Below are 23,211 nucleotides of genomic sequence, written 5' to 3' on the forward strand. Positions count from 1 at the left end.
ATATCTAAACAATAGATGTTATATACACAAGGTTAATCTCTAAAACAATTGTCTCATAAATTCAACAAATCACTTTCTCTTGCCAATATCCCTACTTGTGATTCAAGGTTTCTAAAAAAAAAAAAAAGTTCTGGTTAAAATAAAGACATTTCAGAAATTACATGGTTAAGTGAAAAAAAATCTTATATCTAAATCAAATAAAGTCTTGCATTTACAGAGTTGATCTAGACAACTTGTCACTTAATCTTAGTTCCTCAAAGATCTAAAATTCATGATGCCATAGGAGACACATTTGTATGGGCAAAGGATTTCTTTCCAACTCTCTGTTATATGAGTTCTTAATTTTGGGGTGCAAACTGTTTTAAATTAGTGTATGATAAAAAGACATCTGCATTATTAATTATAATCATCATGCTGTACATTACATCTCCAGACTTTGTCTTAGAATTGAAAGTTTAACAACTTCTCTTTTCTGTAACTGTCTGTTGTGCTATATCAATTCTAATGCATGTTATTATATACTACTCAATAGCCACTATTCCAGGAAATAGTGTCTATAAAGTCTATATTTTATATGTGCTCTAAGCCACAGTTATCAGCCTTTGAAAATATATTTATAGTTTGAGTCACAGAAGAAATGGGATGGGCTGAGAGGCCCACAGGCCTCTATTTCAGAAAGATAAGTGTGACAGACAGAAAAATGGCTTCCAAAGATGTTCATGCCCTAATCCTTGGTATTTATGAATGTACTTTATATGGCAAAGAAACTTTACAGATGTGATTAAGTGAAAGATATTGAAACGCTATTCATCCCTCAAGTAATCTAAAATTACTCTTGCATTAGGCAGGCAAAAGCTCCTTAATCTTACTTTATTTTAATGGACCCCTATAGAGATACTCTGTGCGGTTCTGGAATTCTTACTAGGTATGTCAAAACATGTTACAAGAAAGAGCTTCATGAAGTTCAACAAACAGGTGGGACTCTTTCAATGCAAGTAATAAAAATTCTTATGCAATCTGATTTAAGCAAAAAGAATTTACTGGCTCTTTTGCTAAAATGTTTAAAGTCCGTCTGAGTCAGGTAGGAGTCTCCCCGAGTTGAAGAAACAGAATTAGGAGCCTGAGGAAGGTAAGGACGCCAGAGTTCACATGGCAAAGGGCCAGAAAGGAGAGAGCTGCACAGACAGGGGTTTGGAGATTAGCAGAGGGCTCCCCTCAGACCTGCAGCTGAGCACTTATCAACACAAGTCTCTGAGAAAACTACTTGAGCCCAAGGGGAAAACCAGTCTAGTAGAGCAGAAGGAATAATCTCCGGCACCTATGCAGCACCAGAGTGGAAAGCTTCCTAATTCACAGAGCTTTGGAGAAAGGACTCAGAGGTGTGTTGTCTCAGTGACAAGGAAAATCAGCCCTAAACTAAAAGCTGACCCAGACCCACCTAACAAAGCTTAAAAGCAAGTCTCAAAAGAGCCAAATCATCTCTAAGTAATTTGCCTGTGTCTCAGCATATAGCTTAAGAATATTTTACTGGTAAAAATATAAAAATATCTGGTTCTAAACATGACAAAATTCAAAATGCCTGGTATCTAATGAAACATTACCAGACATCCAAAAAAGCTGAAAAATACTTTCCATATTGAAGAGAAAAATTGATCAATATGAACAGACTCAGAAATGATAGAGATATGCCAACAGAAGTAGGCAAGAACATTGAAACAGCTATTTTAACTACATCACATACTTTCAGGAAGGTAGGGAAAAGAGGGAGCCTGTTAAGTAGACATGTAAGGTATCAGAGGCAGCCTGACCAGGCGGTGGTGCAGTGGACAGAGTGTGGCACTGGGATGCAGAGTACCCACATTCAAAACCTCGAGGTCGCCAGCTTAAGCACAGGCTCATCTGTCTTGAACACAGGCTCACCAACTTGAGCGCAGGGTCTCTGACTTGAGTGTGGGATCATAGATGTGACTGCATGGTCGCTGGCTTGAGCCCAAGGTCATTGGCTTGAGCGAGGGGTCACTTACTCTGCTATAGCCCCCCCCACCCAAGTCAAGGCACATATGAGAAAGCAATCAATGAACAACTAAGGAGACTAAGGAGTTGCAACGAAGAATTGATGCTTCTCATCTCTCTCCCTTCCTGTCTGTCTGTCCCTCTCTCTCTTTGTCTCTGTCAGACATAAAAAAAAATGTGTAAGAGACAAAAATACAGTATTTTAGATAAAAAGAACACTGGATGAGATTCATAGTAGAAAAATAAATAATGAAATCAAAGACCCTAGAGTAGAACTATTCGAAATGAATCAGAGAGAAAAAGTACTACAAAATTGAATAGCACATCAGTGAAGAACAACTTCAAGCAGCCTCGTATGTGTGTCAGTACAGTTGCTGAACAGGGAACAGAAAAAGAATGTGAAGAACAATGTCAGAGAATTTTTCTAAATTAGATAAGAACTATAAACTCATAGAGTTAAGCTGTTTCATGGACCGAAAGCGTAGGAAATAGGAGGAAAATTATACCAGTGTATATCATAAGCAAATTGCTTAAAACCAGTGATAAGGACACCACTTTTCAAAGCATTCAGAGAACAAAGACATATTACATACAGAAGAACAAAAATAAGGATGACAGCAGACTTGCGGGAAACTGTCTAAGTGAAAAGATAGTGATATCTTTACAGTAGCAATGGGAAAATCACCATAGATCTGGGCCTTCCAGTGCAAGCATCTTCCAACAATGAAGGTGAAATGGGGATGTCTTCAGACACATGAGCCTGAACAATTTGTCACCAGCAGGCCTACAGTATAACCGATGTGGAAGGAAGTCATTCAGGCACAGGAGGAAAATAATGCCAGGTTGAAATCTGAACCTTCACTGAGAAATGAAGAACATCAGAAATGGTAAATACGTGGGTAAATATAAAAAACATTTTGAAAAATTTATAAGTCCGTTTAGTAAAAAATTAAATAAATATTTGGAGCAAAAAATCATAACAATATATTATGGGGTTTATTAAAATACCATATTTTTTGCTCCATAAGACACACCCAGGGTTTTAAGGAGAAAAATAAGAAAAAAAAAATATTCTGAACCAAATGGTGTGGTAAAATATTTAATAAAATACCGTATTTTTCTCTCCATAAGATGCACTGACTGACATTTTCCCTTCCACATTTTGGGGGAAAAAAGTGTGTCTTATGGAGCGAAAAATACATTATAGAAGTAAAGCAAGAACTAGCAAAAGCACAGGGCAGGGGGCAAGGCGAGGGGATGGACACACAGTCCTGTGAGGCTCTGATGTGCACGTACAGTGGTTGGTCTAAGTACACTGATGCACGACTTTCACACTCCATGCCAAACGTTCTAGTACTACCTGAATGTAGATTGTGATGTGACGCCATGTATGTTACAAACTCTAATATAGCCACTATAAAAGCAAAGGAATCAAAGCCAATAAGCTAAGAATGGACATAAAATTGAGTCATAAAACATGTACAATTAAAAAAAAAAGGCAGAAAAGAAGGCAGAAGAAACAAGTAAGAGGTGGGAGAAATAATAAAGAAATAACCAGATGGTACATTTAAACACGACCACATGTCAGTAATCACATTAAACGTGAAAGGTCTAGGCGTCTCAGGTGAAGAGAGTTGGATTCAAAAAGGAAGAGCAAGACCCAGCTCTACGCTGCCCACAAAATATTCGCTCCAAGTACAAATGCACAGATAAGTAAAAAGGCAAAGAACTGAACAAGATATGCCACAGTAACACTAATTAAAAAACTCAGATTGACTCCTTTTATATGTGATGAAGTAGATAAAAATGATCATTTATTAGTTGTAAAAAAAAAAATCAATTCCTAAACAGGCCATAACAATTCTATTTATGTACCTAATAACAAAATTTACAATACATGAAACTAAAATCAATAGCATGAATGGAGAAATAAACAAATTCACAGTTTTAGATGGAGAGTGTAACCCTGTTTTCTCAATAATTGGTAGAAAAAATAGAAAAACATTATCAACCAATTTAGCCTAAATCAGTGGTAGTCAACCTGGTCCCTACCGCCCACTAGTGGGCATTCCAGCTTTCATGGTGGGCGGTAGTGGAGCAACCAAAGTATAAGTAAAAAGATAGATTTAACTATAGTAAGTTGTTTTATAAAGATTTATTCTGCCAAACAGTGAAAATATGACATAAAGTACTTGGTAAGTAAGTATTATTGTATGCTTTACCTTCCTGTAACTCTGCTTTATAAATTTTATAAAGTTATTTCCCTACTTTATAAATCACCATTACTGTGGAACCAGTGGGTGGTTAGAAAATTTTAGTACTAACAGAGATACAAAAGTGGGCAGTAGGTATAAAAAGGTTGACTACCCCTGAGCTAAATGATGCTTTTGGAACACTCTACCCAACAACAGAACGGAATACACAGTCTTCTCTGGTGCAAGTGGAGACTCTCCCACGGAGGAAAAGTAGTGCGTAAGGACTGCTCAGAGCCATTTGTGGGTTGATAAATGGGTATTTGTCACATGGGTATATTCATTTAATAAAACTCATCTTGTACACTTTACATTTATATATTGTGCTTTGTGTAAGTTTTACTACAATGAAAGTACACAAAAAGTTACATGAATATACAAATGATAGATACGTTATGGTGTATTATCTCATTTGAGCTTTAAAATAAATTTAGCATGAAGTTATTGTGTCAATATTTATCATAGGCTAATCAAATGTGAAATACCTCAGTAATTCCTGGTAGTATTCTTAAATGTCTAATATAGATGTTTATGAATTTCAGCAAGAATATAGAGTAATAAGAAAGTGTATTTTATTAATTTCTTGAATTTATGCAGTCTTACAAATAAATTGAGAAAAAAATTAAAAAATAGAAATAGGAGCAAAACAAGCATTTTATTGAGAAAAACTAGTTAAAAATATGGAAAAATTTTTATCTGTATTAAAAATCAAGGGTAGCCTGACCAGGCGGTGGTACAGTGGATAGAGAGTCAGACTGGGATGCAGAGGACCCAGGTTCGAAACCCTGAGGTTGCTGGCTTAAGCATGGGCTCAATAACTTGACCATAAGGTCACTGGCTTGAGTATGGGATCATAGACATGACCCCATGGTCACTGGCTTGAACCCATCAGTCACTGACTTGGAGCCCAAGGTCACTGGCTTGAGCAAGGGGTCACTCATTCTGCTGTAGCCCCCAGTCAAGGCACATATGAGAAAGCGATCAATGAACAACTAAGGTGCTACAACGATGAACTGATGCTTCTCATCTCTCCCTCCCTTCCTGTCTGTCTGTCCCTATCTGTCCTTTTCTCTGTTTCTGTCACACACACACACACACACACACACACATACACACACACAAATCAAGGGTATACAGAGTAAAACAACATTCCATTTCACCTATAAAATTAACAAAGATCAGTCTGACTGGAGACCATGTTTATGAGCAGTCCTCGTCATTCACTTTTAATAGGAGTATAACTGGTAAAAATTTCTTTGGAGGGTGACTTGACAATATCTAAATTAAATATGCAGATGCTTTCTGGACTAGAAATTCTATCTCTAAAAATGTATCCAACAGGTATACTTGAACATTTCCAAAGATATGTATACGAGGATAACCACTACAGCAAAACCATAGCAAAGATCTCAAGGAACTCTAATTGTTTCCCAATACGGGAAAGGTTAAATAAATAACATACACCTATATAAAAGAATATCCAGCAATTAAAAAGAATAAAATATATGTGTAGATGTTGATATGAAGATATCACTAAGATATTCTATTTAGATATATGTTTCATATATTACAGAATATATATATTCATACTAGTAGAATAGTAAGTAGAATATGCACTCATTGTGCAAATACGTATATATGAATGAAAATTTTTAGGTGAGATGCAGAAAAACTGTTAATGGTGATTACCCTCCTGAGTTTGGGCTTGAGGGTGACTTGATATATCTTTTAGTATTATTTTGACTTTTTTTTTTTTTCTGTATTTTTCTGAAGCCGGAAACGGGGAGAGACAGTCAGACAGACTCCCGCATGCGCCCGACCGGGATCCACCCGGCAAGCCCACCAGGGGCTACGCTCTGCCCACCAGGGGGCGATGCTCTGCCCCTCTGGGGCGTCGCTCTGCTGCTACCAGAGCCACTGTAGCGCCTGGGGCAGAGGCCAAGGAGCCATCCCCAGCACCCGGGCCATCTTTGCTCCAATGGAGCCTTGGCTGCGGGAGGGGAAGAGAGAGACAGAGAGGAAGGAGGGGGGGGGTGGAGAAGCAAATGGACACTTCTACTATGTGCCCTGGCCAGGAATCGAACCCGGGTCCCCCGCACACCAGGCCGACGCTCTACCACTGAGCCAACCGGCCAGAGCCTATCTTGACTTTTCACCATGTGCTGTAATAGTTTAATAATAATGACATTAATAAGTACCTTAATTAGCAAGATTTTTATAAATCCTTAAAATGACAAATAAAAAAAGGAACATGGATCTCAAAAAGAAGGTCCAATTGGAAGGAAATTGGTTGTAATTTCAGTGTTTTATTTCTTAGGAATTTTTAGCAATGACTACTCCAAAATATTTCTGTTCAACAGTCCCAAAGTACTAAAGTCCTAACATACAGATTTTATTTTAATCATAGAAAAAGTATAATATGGGATGCTGTGTAAGATTTTATGGATGCTATAATATGACAGGGTTTAAGAATTTTTACAGTATTTTATTACTTAGTTTCCTCTGTAATTCTTTGGAAAACTGACAGCAATTATTAATCCTTTGCCAGAAATACCAATGAATTCCAGCCATTTCTGTTAAGTATCCAAAAGCTTATCTTCCAGCTTGCCTTATATTCTAAACCATGCCAGATCTTTATTTAATAATAGACCCAAAAGAGTAAGTTTGCTAATTTAGGTTGTGCTGATATACTGATAATTCCTAAAACAAATTCTACTTTCTTCATGAACTTTTCTAATTGAACTTTTTGAAAAAAATCACTCCTTTAAACCATACTTTATTAACAGATTACAACCAATTTCTGTAATATACAATTCTATCTAAAATGCTTCTACCTAAAAGTAAGAATTGTATGTCTGTTTCTTTGATTAGAAATATTAATCTTCCTGATAAGAATTGAGTTCTCCTACAGAGTGTTAAATGCCACTTACAATGAGTTTAATTTAAAATCTATTAGCTAAAACCATGTTTGCTGGCAGCTAACATTTTCTCAAAAAGAAGATAATCCCTTATTTAATTACTTGGAAAAATGGTTCTTCACACACATTTGAACTAGAATTTTAATAGCAGTTAACTGTGGCCCTGGCGTGGTGGCTCCGTGGATAAAGCATCAAGCCAGTATGCCAGAGATCACAGGTTTGACCCCCGGTCAGGGCACTCAAAGAAGCAACCAATGAGTATAAAACTAAATGCAATTAAGCAAAATGAATTAATGCTTCTCTCTCTTTCCCTTCCTTCCTCTCTTGCTCCCCCATGCCCCAATTCCTCTCTATCTCAAATCAATGGAAAAAAAATAGCAGGTAACTGACAACTAACTCTAAGAAAGCAGATCCAATTTTAGTAATAATTATCTACAAATAAGAAACATTGAAAACAGGTTTTGAGTCCAACATATGCTCTGAGTTTCATCTTTTTTTAGGTTGCCTAGTAATTTTGGTGGAAGAAATATTGATCCATCGCAGGCAACCAGAAGGAAAAAAAAAGGAGCATAAACTGATGGTCAGATGAACTTCAACTTGGGTTTGAATCCCAGCTCTGATACATATACTATTTGACCTTGAGCCATAATCTGTAAAATTGTAACAATATTATTTCTCCTAAAGGCTTGGGGAGATGCTATAATAGGTGAGTTTAGTTCACAGTAAGCATTCGCCCATTTTTATCACTGATAAGAGTAAAAAGCCATTTTGCTTTGTAAGAAAAAACCCACAAAGGCATTACCTTTGGTGACTGGGATTAATTGTGAGACAAACCAGAAAAATTACCCCAGCAACTATGTAGTAACTAACTCTGGACTGTGGTATATTTAAGATTGGGATATATATCAGGCCTCGTGCAAAACCAAAATAATGGCTCAGCCTTTTAAGACACAACCTGAGTTTTCGGTCTTCCGTTTTTTGTTGTCAGTTATGTTTTCCAGGAAAGAAGATTGGGGCTGTTCAGTTCATTACTAGCCAATAGGGAGCAAGATTTTGGCACAAAATTCTTGTCAAGCAATGTCTTTCTATTTTCCCTGAGCACGTACACTGATCTCTGGCCCAAGTCAAAGCCAGAGAACGAGGGATAGATTCCCCGACGGACCACCGCACACACTGTGCCACTGGAGGCAGAAAGAAAGGGAGAGTGTTGCTTTCCCCAGAAAGACATGGGCATGGCCAGAATGTAACCCTCACGGAAACATCTCTGTACAAAAGTCCAGCTGGAAAACCTACCGATTCATTACAAAGCATTGAGGACCTGACTGTAATCAGTTCACTGGGGTTCCCACTTCCTGCACAGTAGCCTAATGCTCTTTCTAGAAAGTAAGCTGAGGTCCCTAAGGCTCAGCTTGTTTGTGACCCTCTTTCAGGGACCACCGCTTCATGCTGCCTGATGTCCAATGTCTGAATAACATTGTTTCAAATGTGTTGTCTATTTTTTCTTCAGCTTGTTTCAGGCAGGAGAATCAATCTGGTCTCTGTTAGGCCAATGCTGTCCAACAGCAGAACTCAGTCCAGTCTATTTGATCAACATGTTTCTGAAAATACAAAATCGCCAAAGCATGTGAGGGAGATGTTTGAACGAGTATAGAAATTCCCAAAGGAGGTGAAATTTTAGATAAATGGGTATTAGACAAATTGGTTTGAGACAAAACAATCTGTTTCTAAGTTTTTGTGTAAGCTATCATTTTTCTATCTGAAAATGACAGTAGCATTCCAGGAAGCGGTCAAGGGCTAACTACAATTTTGTCAGACCATGAAAAATAGCAGCCTTCCCCTGTGGTTGACTAAATGTTGCATTTTTCCAGGTCTCTCTCACACAGGATCCAAGAGAGATGAATTGTAGGTGTCAGTTGGATGGCAAGCCTCCTAGAATCTTCCGTTTATCAATGAAAAGATAGGACGGAGAGGAGAGCGGACTAAGAATCCCAAGAAACTCGGTGAAGTCATAGCATTCCATACATGTAACAGCTTCGATAGACTTGTACTGTTATCGACTTCAGACACAGAATTCTAGACAACCTCCGTCTCCACAGGAAAGCCTAAGGCAATTTTATTGACATTTGGTGCTAGTAATCCTCAGCCCAGTGGAAGAGTGCAAACAAGTGTCCTCTGGTCATAGGGCCACGGCTGCATTTCCTGCCAGGACAAATGTCTCTGCACGGGAGCCAGAGCATTCCACCAGCCGTTCTTGTGGGAATACGTACTCAACAGCTTCTCCATCAGACCCTGTGCTGCAAGCTGGAGGCATGATTACAACCAACATATTCCGCACACGTTTTTCTCCTCTTCACAAATCCCTGAGGCCAGTGGGCCTGCCACATGGGCCTGATAACTCTAATTCCAGGTTTACTGACAAATTAAGTCCTAAGTTATTCAGGTATTTTTGAGAGTCTTGTTTAAAATAAATTAAAAGCTACCAAGAGTATGGGTAGTATACCACAACCTCCCACCATTCTCTCCATAACCCGTTTTGAGCAGTTAACTTAGAAACATTTAGTACCTATCATTGGACAGTTGCCCACCAGCTGAACACAATGCCGGCTGAGCACTGGTGAAGGTGGTACTCCAGAGGTGGTTTGCTAAACTCTCTCATCTAATGTCTTCTTCACCCACACCACATCCCCGTCCAAGGAAACTATGCACAACTGTGTCCCTCCATTTCTTTGTCTCTCACCCTACAGCGAAAACCATCACATTTATTATTCTTAGTTTGCATTTGTGTTCCAATTACAACATTAGTGTTTTTAATTATTTTATTTGACATAGCAAATAATAACTTCACTTATATTTTGGGTTAAATAAGTTCAGTTAGATTGCTCCTGTACCTTGAGTCAATGGGAAAGTCTAAATTCCAACACTGTGATTCACAACTGAACCTCTGTAAGCCAGCCTCTTGCAAGTCGGAGATGATTCATGTCTACACAAGCCCTCTTGTGTATTCCCTCTGTGCTGGCCCCTGTATGGGGACGGGAGCAGTACTGTCAGGCCGAGGAGGGAATGAATAGACATATCTACAAGAAAGAACAGTTCGTGGCCCTGGCCGGTTGGCTCAGTGGTAGAGCATCAGCCTGGCGTGCAGGAGTCCTGGGTTTGAGTCCCGGCCAGGGCACACAGGAGAAGCGCCCATCTTCTTCTCCACCCCTCCCCCTTTCCTTCCTCTCTGTCTCTCTCTTCCCCTCCCGCAGCCAAGGCTCCATTGGAGCAAAGTTGGCCTGGGCGCTGAGGATGGCTTCATGGCCTCTGCTGCAGGCACTAGAATGGCTCTGGTTGCAACAGAGCAATGCCCCAGATGGGCAGAGCATCACCCCCTGGTGAGCATCCCAGGTGGATCCCGGTAGGGCTCATGTGGGAGTCTGTCTGACTGCCTCCCCGTTTCCAACTTCAGAAAAATACAAAAAAAAAAAAAAAGAAGAAAGAAAGAAAGAAAGAAAGAAAGAAAGAAAGAAAGAAAGAAAGAAAGAAAGAAAGAAAGAAAGAAAGGTTTGTAAAGGATCCCTGCACATTTAAATTCTAAAACTTAAAGCAAAATAATTCAGACAGAACTTATAAATGAAAGATCTCTTTTGATGAAACAAATTATAAAACATCTAAGGCTTTAGAAGTGAAGAGCTCCAGAAAGATCTTCAGGTGAGAGGAATTATTATTTATATAAGCCCCAAGTCTCTCACCTGAGTTTTTTTGCCCTCTTGAGCTGTGCTCTTTCATAGTGTTGGCACTGGACAGCTCTGGCTATGTAAATTAAAATTAAATAAAATTTAGAATTTAGTTCCTCCATCACATAGTCAGATTCCAAATGTTCAATTAGCCTGTGATGAGCAGCTACCATATTGGACAGCACAGCTTTTGAACATTTCCATTGTCGGGCAAAGTTCTGTTGTACAGCACTGCTCAAGAATTCTTGTTTGCCGACTTTCATGAGTTCACCAATTGCCTGAACACGGACAGAAATACTTTTACTTAGAAGAGACAAGAAAACAATGCCACATGGATGTCATTTAGTACCAAACAAAATGAAGAGATATTATTCTAGACAGTAACAAAGGAGTAAAGATAGTCACATTCAAGATAGAGATTTCTGATATTTCAAGGTTAAAAACAAACAAAAAAATTGGTACAACTTTACAGATCCTGGCTTCTTTTCCCACCCTGAACAGTGAGCCTTCTCTCACTGGGCACCTCAGAGTTCATTTACACCAGAATTTTTGTTCTGACTATTAAGCACAAAGGGTTAATTTTTTTATGACCTCTGCATTTTCCCTCATATATCACAAAGAACTGACAAAGCCTTACAAGTAAGTTTCAAGTTTATCTATCTATCTATCATGCATGACCTCATCCCCAGTTTTATCTGAATTGTATCAACTGAGGTTGTGAAAGCTCTCACATATTGATTCTTAATCCTATTTCAGCTTTAACACAACCAAGGAACAGCACACGCCTTATGCTTATGGTAAAGAAGAATCACTGCAAAGATGACTTTCAACACAGAGGGGTGGGACCACCAAAACCTCTACAAACAAAGCTGCTGAATACTTTAAAAATTCATCCAAGTAATTCTGATATGCTGCTCTGGGAGGAAAAAAAAATCCATTGTCATTAAGAATGACTATCACAAAGTTTTGCACAATAAAATTCTGGCAAGTTCAACCTTTTCCATCATTCCTAAACTGTCAGTTTTCCTCTGGGGCATTTTTTAAGCATACTCATATAAAAGTTCTGGACTTGCTTACAGGAATAATAAATATACCGTATAATAAAATTACCATATAATTAGTATAGCTAGCAGTTTTTCAAAAATATAAATAATCTCGCCTGACCTATGGTGGTGCAGTGGGATAAAGCGGCGAGCTGAAATGCTGGGGTCGCCAGTTCAAAACCCAGGGCTTGCCTGGTCAAGGCACATGCGAGAAGCGAGTTGATGTTTCCTGCTCCTCCCCCCACCCCACTTTTCTCTTCAAAATCAATCAATAAAATCTTAAAAATAAATAAAATAAATAAAAATCATCTTAGTGTTCTATATGGATAAATAATAAAACATCTTCCATACCTTGTCTTTCTGAATTCTCTGCCTGCATTAAATTTACAACCTCTAGTACTCAGACACTACACTGAATGTCAGGTGTAAGTCAATGGATATCAAAAGGTCAAACAAGATTTGTTAAAAAGCTTAACACAGAGGCTTGAAGACATGCTAGTGGTAGATGAGAGTGGCTTGGTCAGCCCAAGAAGAATTATATGAAATTGTTTTTTATGCTACAGTGAGAGAATTCCCTTATTAAAGTGGATATATATGTACTAGTACCAATATGAAGAGGGGGTGGCAAATTATTTTGTAAACTAGTATCATTAACCATGTGCTCTTTGTTGTTTTGTATATGTAGCTGGAGAAACAGACACATATGCATACCCTTTGAGATTTGCTATTGACAGGAAGGTAACAAATTAATTAATCCCCACAGTTTAATTAATTGGAATTAATGAGAAGAATGCCATGCTAAAGAATTTAGTATGCCCCAAAGTGGGTAGGGAATCACATTTCAAGGCTCCCTGGGCACTTAGCTACCTCACGGTGGCAACAGGAGGATGTGGATCTATGTCCCGCAGACCCATGAACAGCTTTGGAGCCCTGGATCTTGTCATCCTCAGGAAATAGGAGACAAGTGCCAGAGACTCTTTTGTAAGAAAATATAAAACACTCTTTCCAAAGCGGAGACAATGGGTAGGGGAATCTATACAGAATATGGTGTATTTAGAAAGTGTAGATATCGCTTCCTTATTTTGAAATAAGGCTAAAATGTATCTAAAAACTATTGTTTGTCTTTGGAAAATGTGTATGATCACAGACTGCATGATTCCATTCACATAACATTCTTAAAACAAAATTGTTACGGAGAGTGACCAATGGTGGCCAAAGATTTGTTTTGGGGACAATGACTGCAAAATGGAAGCCTAAGGCAGTTTCTTTAGGGAAATGGAAGTTCGATATCCCAATTGTCATGGTGGTGGCACAAATCTACATGAGATAAAATTTTTATAGAACTATACATTTTTTAAAATGTATATAAGAACAGATGAAATTTAAATAAGTTGTAGTTTAGCAAATAGTTTTTATCAATGTCCTGTTTTTGATAATTACACAGTGGTTTGTAAGTTATTATCATTAGGAGAAGCTGGGTCAGGGTATATGAGAACTCCATTCTCTACTTTTGCAACTTCTATGTAAGTCTAAAATAAGTTTAAAGTTTTTATAATTATTAAAAAATACCCTAAGCACAGAGTATATAGGAATTTCTTTTATATCCTTGAAATTTTTCTGTCAGTTTTCAATTACATCAAAACTTAAAAGTTAGCTGAAAGGATGTTGGATTACTTACAAATCTTCAGAGAACCAGGCTATGGGGCCAGGCTGCCAGGTATAAGGCCCAAATAACACCACAGAACTGGTCCAAAACATAACTGCTGCTGTCACTATGCACAACCCTGCAGCTTCCAACACGGCACCAGACACTGGACACCTACCACTGCCACAGTCATGACTGCCTCCTGGTTACCTCCAGCAGCTGCCTCCACACATCTTCAATGATGCCCAGAAGAGTTCTGAGTAGTCTCTGCACCTTCACAAAAGCAGCTTCTGGTTTGGTCTGTTATATCTGATAGGCAGTGCTTACAGCATGTGATACAGCCCTAGCTGCAAAGGATGATGGGAATGTGATCATCTAGCACTTTCAACTTTCATAGTGAAAAGTAGGCTCTGCCTCAAAAGGTGAGTGATTCCCCAAACATAGTCAGGCAGTTCCAAGCATAACAAAGATCTATTACAAACAATACATGGAAGTATGGCCTTTTTCAGCTCATTCTTCTACTAAGGCCACTGAGCCAAATTCCTAGCCTACTGAGAAGGTGGTCCTGGAGTTCAGGGTAAGCAATGGTGCCAGGAGCCTGGAGGACAGCAGCAGACTAGGCTCTCTCAACAGGCAGGACTCATGGCTGGATGTAGAATAAATCTCATTTCTGGCCCAGACGTATTTGAGGAGAGAGTTGATTCTTAAAGAGAAGAAGGCTAACATGTAAGTTATGTATTTGTAGATGTGTATCAGCTATGCTGAACAGGCAAGTGATTTTCTCACCCTTACATAACTACAACCAGAATTTTTAAATCTCTAGCATAGAAACTCAGACTTAGCTCAACAATTTTTTTTTCTGCTTGCATAATTGGTAGCAGGTAGTCTCAGAGATGGGATGGCCAAAAATTAAGATGTCATGGTCTCAGAGAAGAAGAAACAACTTAAGATTTATAGGAACAATAAATTATATTAGTAAGGGTAGAATTGAGGTAAAATCATTGAAGGAATAGTGTTTGATTTGCAAATACAAATGACCCATATGAATATTATTCAGGCTTAATAGCAGAGAAATGCAAATATAGAAGTCTAAATCTCACTGAGTTTCATTGGAATCATGCACCCTTTCAGTCAACCATCAATCCCTAATACAAATAGGACCTCGCTTAGTGCAAATCCTCTAATGCTGAAGATTTCAACAACGAACATAATGTCACTGAGCTTTCCAGAATAAATAACTTGAAGACTTGCTGGTCTTAATTATTTTATGCCAATAAGTGAACTTCACCAAAATGGTGATCAACTGCCATGCACTGTCAATAATTAATATTATGCCATAATTTGTCTCTTCCTTCTGAGATGACAGATAGTAACCCATTGGGAAGCTAAGGGAAATTTGGACATTCAGGGCAAATGTGTTTCTATCCCAAGAGCATAATTAAATAATAGATAAATCAGCTTTCAAAATCATTTATTGTTCTACTGATACTAAAATATATTTTATCTTTTGTTTAAAAATTTTCCAAGAATATGTGCCATATTAATTTTAAAATTAAATTTTTTTCTTGCTAGTGGACTCCAAAGAGAAGTCAACCATTATTTAAATTATAGAACAACCAGGTAACATAAATTTTAGGACTTGCAAAATACTTTGATTACTTGTTATTTAATGGCCTAAGTAAGGGTTTTTCATCATTTTCTTTAAAAAAATAATGTATACTTAGAGTTATACAAACTTGTGATGATTTAATTTAACTTTTTGGAAAATACAACATTTGCCAATAGTCATGAATATCAAATTCGTGTGTAGACTGAATACAAAATTAGCAGGTTTTAATGAGAATCTTGAAGTCTTACTGAGAAAATGATCCTGGTTAAATAGAGAACAAGCAGACAGACAAAGAAAGACGTTGCAGTGGGAATTTGTGATGAACCACATTCTGTAAGGCATTCTGGGGTCTGTCAATAGCCTAAGAAGGGATGATCCCAAGTGCTGGATGACGGAATTAAACAGCTAAGTCAGTGAGTAGGCGCCTTTCCCAAAGAAGAACAGGGTACCCAAAACTTTACATCGTCAACCTAGAAGCAACGACTCACTTGACTTTAATGCTGGAGGTGAAAGAACATGAAAATAGGATGCTCCAAAAAAATCTCTTGATCCCAAGCCCTAGAGAGTTACTTAGGTATCACTGAGATGTAACTAGAAACATTCAATCAGCATAACAGGGTCCTGGGGAACAAGCTGCATCCTGGGACAGAGGCAAGTAGGAGGGAAAGGGCATTAACCAGCAGAGCGTGGATTAGGTTCAATGTTGAACTCCTGTCTGGGTGATGATCAGTACTAGAAACCAGTAATAATAATTGGGTCTGATAGCAGCTGACCAGACATTTGCATGCAGTAGAAAAGCAGAATTGAGTGAGGAAAAGATTGTATGGCTCTCTGGTGGGTCCACAGAGGCTTGCCCAAAGCATGCCAGGTACAACCCTCTAGGTTTCAATATACCATCAGGCCCAGTTCTTATTGACTCATGAACTGAATGATTTTCATCCCTAGTGAAAAAAAGGCAGGCATTTAGGATTTAGTAGAATTAATTTAGTAATTCATATTAATTATATAGTGGGCAAAAGTGGGTTTACCGTTGTTTGTGTGGGAAAAAGACGCAGGCTATGATTATTATAATGGCTTTATTAACTCAAAAGAATGTCACAATGCAACTGTAAACCTACTTTTGTCCAGCTTTGTATAAAAAAGCTTTTAAAAAGAAAATATATATCTCATAATTCTACTATACAAAGACACACACCAATTAATCTTTAGTGTATATTCTTTTTAGTATACTTAGTATTTTAAACACAGATACACACTTATACCATTATTGCAAAAATAGGAAAATCTATTATATACTCTTTATTAAAAAATTCACATTACTATCATTGCTTTTTTAACTGTGTCCCCTTCCAGGAAGGTAGGGACAATATATTGCTTATCATCATGTTTCTACCACCGACCATAACGTCTAGCACAGGAAGACAGGCATGACTTGATAATGCATATTCTTATGGCTTTTGGTGAATGTTGCCAAATTGCCTTTGCAGCAGTCATACCAATTTATAAACCCACAAGCCACTCTGAGAGGTTCATTTCCTTTCATTCATTCTTAACAAAACTGCATCCCATCACTGTTTAAGAATCTTTGTCATTCTGATGGGATTAATTTCTCTCATTTTTCTATATTTGCCTCTATCAAGCTTGAATAATTTTCATATGGGTCATTTGTATTTGCTAAACAAGCACTACACCTTCGATAATTCTGCCTTCATTCATAGTATTTATTGCAGCCCAGACAACTGAGTTAACAGTTTTATTTGTCCCTTTGTCAGCCTCCCCCAGAAATGCTGATACTTTTCAGGCAGTATCACTTCTTTCTTTATGTTCTTTTCAGTTCAGTTCAGGGCTCATGTGGGTACCATGCACACAGGGCATGTGCCCTGTGTACTGAGCCAATAAATTCTTCCCGCCTCTGGAGTAAATAATATCAGCACAAATAATAACAGAGTTTAAAGAAGCATCCGAAATAGGAAACTCACTGTATTGGTGATAGACAGCTATGGATTCGAATCCTGACTTCTCGATTTACTCACTAAGTGACTTGATTTGATTTGATTTTTAGAATACATTAATTAAAAGTGGGGAACAGGGAAACAGAGAAGGGCTTGGGATAGGAGGAGCAATAGCAGAGCCTAGGCGGGGCTGCTCTGGCTCCCTGGACGTCAGCAAGAGGGGCCTTAGAGATAGGTTCAGGGGGCTAGCCCAGGATGAGCTGCCAGTGCCCACTGCTCCCCTAGCTGCAAATCTCGTGGGACCCTTAGAATTTAGAAGAAGCAGGCCTGAGTGGGAAGAAAGGCATGAGGCTGCTCCAGAGAAGGAAAGTACCCTCACTGAGTGATTTTAAACAGACAATCAACTCCTATGAGCTATCAGTTCTTTAGTTAGGAGAAATATCGCAGTTTGTCATGCCTAGTTGCTACAAAGCTCAAACAATATAAAACATGGTAAAAGCACTATATAATTGTAGGTTGTTGTTACTCTTGCAACTACTTTCTTTGAGGATAAATATTACATCCACCGCCTGTTCTGAGGCAAATTGACAGAGACAGCCTCCTTGTCAAGGTTAAAAATAAAGCACAAGAAAGACCCGGTCTTGCCTAGGAAAACAGGCAAGGCTACTGAAGTCTGTATTTTCTAGGGAGCTAATAAAACTAAATAAGAACTTATTCCACTGACACCTTAATGTCATTCTTAGTCGTAACCCAATTTGCTCTACTTGTTTTCCTATAGAAGGAAATTTAACTGCAAAGAGAAGCACATTCAACTTCCTCTCAGGGGTTATTTGGACATGGGGGGGAGGGCATAGACTGACATAAAAAGGAAGCCAAGAGCTGAGGAAAGTACTGGAAAGGAATTCTAAATGAGCTAAAAACAATTGCAAGCCTGGCTTTCCTGTTTAAAATTTTAAGGAGAGAATAAAAGAAACTTGGAAAATGTCTCTTGTATCCAGTCTTGCTCTACAGACCTGACACAATTCAGACCCGTGTGCAAACGATGACTCTCCCTCATCTGCCTGACCGTTCAGGGGAGTCTCTGCCTCCAGCGGGAGAGCAGAGTTCCTCAAAGTGCTCCAAAGCAGACTGAGTTTATTTCATATTCACTTTCAGAGAGTTAAGGATATGTCTTACAAAACTTTCAGAGGAAATAAAAGATCATTCTAAAATCGCTCTGTGGTAGGCATACCTTCCTTATTCAAGATGGGAGAAATCTTGCAAAAAATATTCCGGACCAAAGTCAGGAGGGACTGCCTAGCTCAGACTCTTTAAATCAGCCACTTTAAATGTTTCAGAAAAGCATGATGATTTTACATTCATATGCCGTTAGATTGCCCCCATGGTGTTAGCAGGAACTTTATGTCCACTTAGTGCCAGTGACCCCACTTTCATCAGAGACAATTTGGGAGACAGTGTTTTAGAAACATTAAAATGGGTGAACAGATGACTCAAAATTAGTTCTTGTTGGCTAAAGAGTTGGGAAAAAGAATCGATCACTGACCTAATTTTATAGGTGAGGAAATTCAGACCTGACGTTGAGCACTGAGCTAGTGGCCAGGCTGGGCTGGAGACTTGGGTGACCTGACTCCTTGTCCAAAGCTTTCTCCTTCAATCAAAAACCAATACTGCATGAAGTTAAAAAGGGGCTGCCTAACCACAAATAATAAATAAATAAACTGCCCCAGTCTTTATTTATACTAAGAGCTATTGGGCCCGTTGTGTGCATGCTATGGCCATGCTTGCCTTTGTTGGCAAATACAAACAAAGGTGAGGGAGGCAAATCCCCTGACCTCAAAGAGCCTGAAGCCCAAGGGAGATAACGGAGCTCCTAATAAAGGAATGCAAAGAACAAACTGGCAGGTGCTTTTTTTTTTATTGTATTTATTTTTAATGGGGTGACATCAGTAAATCAAGATACATATATTCAAAGATAATATGTCCAGGTTATCTTAAAGTTCAATTATGTTGCATACCCATCACCCAAAGTCAGATTGTCCTGTCACCCTCTATCTAGTTCTCTTTGTGCCCTTGACCCTCCCCCTTCCCTCTCCCTCTCCCCCCTCCCCCCGTAACCACCACACTCTTATCAATGTCTCTTGGTCTCACTTTTATGTCCCATCTACGTATGGAAAAATGCAGTTCCTGGTTTTTTCTGATTTACTTATTTCACTCCGTATAATGTTGTCAAGATCCCACCATTTTGTGGCAGGTGCTGTCAAAGAGAAAAAGCCTATGAACTCTGGGGGTTAGGAAAGTGTGACCTAGAGTGTTTTGGTTTCAGGCCAAAAATTATCTTAGCTTATTAAAAGGCATGTACTACAGAAGTGTCCAGCTATACCCTATATTAATCACTCTTCCCCCCCCCCTGCAAAATACAAAGTCTTGCATGCTCTTATATTAAGGCTCAGATCAAATACCAGTTTCTCTGTGTGTTTGTCCTGATCATCTTCATCATAAACCACCCCTGGAAAGCCCTAGAAAATTGAGCATCCCCATTTCACACATAACAATGTATTCACAAAGCCTGACAGCGTAGCTATGCATATCTAAATGCCTTTATCCTGCCTCTTTCTAACTTCGTATCTTAGATTCTTACCGAATTCTCTTTGCATTCACCCTAAAATTAATAAACACTTTGAGATCTAAAGTATCTTCTTTACATCCTGTTTTCTGACCTTTTCCCCTACCGTTCCTTCTGGAATGCCTTTCTGTCTCTTTGTTTTCTCAACATTATTTCCTCCACCAAACCTTTCCTAAGACCCTGCTCAGTTCCCCACCTCCCCTACCCTGTCAGATGGGGTCTGACGGGAGGCAGAGCTGTCTGAAGGTTACATAAGGGCCAGGAGCCCTGAGACAGATTTTCTCTTACCATTGTCACCATGAGTGAAGTAGAGGACAGGGGGGTCATGTCCCACAGGTCAATTTAGAAGTCAAAAAAAAAAAAAAAACTAAAATAAGTGGAAACTGGGTGGTCATTGCAGATGATCAGGGAGAGAGGAGGAGCTAAAAAACAGAGCTGAAGTGACTGGTATAAAAAACTTGTAACAGCAGAGTGAGCAAAAGGTGAGGACTGTGAGGTAAGAGCTTGAAGAGCCCTTGGAAAAGGTTCTCCAGTTTTTACTATGAACAGTGTGTTTCAGTTGAAGAACTAAATAACATATGTTGTTTTTATGTCCTTCCTCCAGGATCTAGATTAAGATAACATAATTGTATAGCAATCTGAGGAACTCTGGAGTTTCCCCCATATATTTTTGGACTATAACATTCTTCTCAATATTGGCTAACTTCTGTGTGAGAGATATAAGCAGGTATAGGAAAAGGGCTAGAAGAAAGCTACTGCTGCTATAAACTGGGCGGGTGGGGCTTCCCTGGGGGTGTTTATGCAGTAAATATAAATAGGCAAACTTTGTGGTGTTAAAGCAGATGACCAGTGGAGTTTTGGTAACATACGGAAGTTCTTAACAAAAATAGATTTAAGCTACTGTATTAGAAATATTTATATTAGATTTTTATGATATTGACCTAAGCTGTAGAGGGGTTTTTTTTTTTGGGGGGGGGGGAGATCTGTCTCCATATAAACAATTTAAATCACCTGGCACTGCTCTTACAGAATTAACTTGGGAGAATTCTGCTCCATTAAGTAAATTGGGAAAGGATCAAAATGTTTATGACTCTGAGGAGCAACCACTACTGTTCACCAAAGGATATTTTCAGTTCAAACCAGAACTCATCTAAAAATAGTGCATCTAAAAGACAGATACAGTCCTCCAGCTCAACTCATGTCTCACACTAATCACTTTCCCAATATGCCTGGGGTTTCCAAGTAAATCTATTGCCAGGCAGTTGCTCTGCACTATTTTGATAAACCCAACTGATTGAGTGCAGACATGCAAAACCTCAAATAATTCCCTCTAAAACAAAACTAGGTGCCACTAGTGGAGACCAGGGAGCTGGGTCATCCATGAAGGTAAAGGATCACTTGGATGAACAGTCATAGCTACAGATTTTGACCCGGCCCTTGTGTCTATTGCCTGTGCCTTGTGTGGACATAATAGAATGAGGTTTCTATGGAACTGTTTACCTACATCAAAGCCAGGAATGGGCCCTGGCCGGTTGGCTCAGCGGTAGAGTGTCGGCCTGGCGTGCGGGGGACCCGGGTTCGATTCCCGGCCAGGGCACATAGGAGAAGCGCCCATTTGCTTCTCCACCCCCCCCTCCTTTCTCTCTGTCTCTCTCTTCCCCTCCCACAGCCAAGGCTCCATTGGAGCAAAGATGGCCCAGGTGCTGGGGATGGCTCCTTGGCCTCTGCCCCAGGCGCTAGAGAGGCTCTAGTCGCGGCAGAGCATCGCCCCCTGGTGGGCAAAGCGTAGCCCCCTGGTGGGCGTGCCGGGTGGATCCCGGTCAGGCGCATGCGGGAGTCTGTCTGACTGTCTCTCTCCGTTTCCAGCTTCGGAAAAATACAAAAAAAAAAAAAAAAGCCAGGAATGGGTGGGAATCTAAGAGACTATCTACATCATTTGGGGGTGGCAGAAAGGGTGGTTCCCATGGAGGGCATGGCCAAGCACAGAGACAGGGTATCCATCATCCAAGAGATTTTCTGTCATGGCTCCATATTAGAATCACCTAGGCAGCTTTAAAGAATTCCAATATTTAAATTGCAACTTGGAACAATAAAATAGAATCTCGACAGAGACCTAGGCATCAGTATACTTTAAAACTCTGAGACAATTATACTGTGCAAGCAAGGTTGAGGACTGACGCCTTATCCATTTATTGTGTGAGGCTGCGGAGCAGGGCACTGCCACCTGGAGGGCAAATGAAGATCGGAGCTAGAAACTAAGCCTATGCTTGATTGTCAGTTCAAGGTGCTTGTTCCAGAGTGGATGCCAAGTATATCTGGCAAAGGATAAGCCAGTATGAGGTATAGTAGAGTAGACAAAAGCAATCTGGCCTGGAGAATTTCCAAAACTGGAGTGTGTTTACATGAGCTGTTTTGTACACAGCTGTCACAAAAGCATGTGTAGCAGAAGACACCACCAGACAATTAGTCCCTCCTTCCTCTGACTTCCCAGTACATCCCGTGTTTGCTCATTTATCCGGAAACACACCACATTGTATTCTAATTGTTTACATGCTTGTCTTTTATACTAAACCAAAAGTTTCTATCTTAAATCAGCGACTTTTGTCTTGTTTATTTTTTAATGTCTTTGCCTACCTACAATATTTCCCAGCTTAATAAATGCTTGTTGAATAAATAAACTTTATTTTTGTGACTATTACAGAGCTTTTGCATGTACTATTAGGAACTCTCTCCTGTGCCACTGATAAAATAAGAAATTTGAAATCTTAGAGCAAGGACACAAAGAAAATGATATTAGATTTCTTATTGAGAGACCTAGAAAGTTAAGTAAAATTCTTCCCTTCAAATAACTCAGCTCATATGAGGTAAAGCCATGCCCTGTTCACAGAAGAGAAAGATGTGATGTTCAAACCAGGTAATCTTTGATGCTATGCAAACCCAAAAGTTAAAGACTAAGCAAGAAGGTATTTAATTCCTATTTAGGATTTATAATTAATTTATAAGGAAAAACTTGCATTATTTAAAATGCCTGAAAAAATTATCTGTTTAAAGTATTTGACTATATGGTATAAATAAGAGTGAACAGAGACATAATCTAGGTTCAAATGCTTCAGCCATTTGGTTTTCTATCAAATAAACCTAACGTGTGTTCATTAAAAAAAAGACTTGCTTACTTACTTACTGTTGTCAAATTCAACTGCTTTAATAAAAGAGATTGTGTGTGTAGAATAAAACTCGGCTATTTCTATTTGCTAAAGTTCAGTCTGCTCATTCATTCACTCAACATTTGTTTAGAATTCATCATAAGTCATGTCCTTACATCCACCACACATATATTCAAGTGAGTAGTCCCTACATTTTGTCACAAGGTTTGTTAGATGGGATTTAATAGAAGATTGGCAAACAGGCTAGACTTAGGTGGGGCCCAATTCAAGAATTAA

The sequence above is a fragment of the Saccopteryx bilineata genome, chromosome 6 (genome assembly GCF_036850765.1).
Source record: "Saccopteryx bilineata isolate mSacBil1 chromosome 6, mSacBil1_pri_phased_curated, whole genome shotgun sequence".
NCBI classification, from domain to species: domain Eukaryota; kingdom Metazoa; phylum Chordata; class Mammalia; order Chiroptera; family Emballonuridae; genus Saccopteryx; species Saccopteryx bilineata.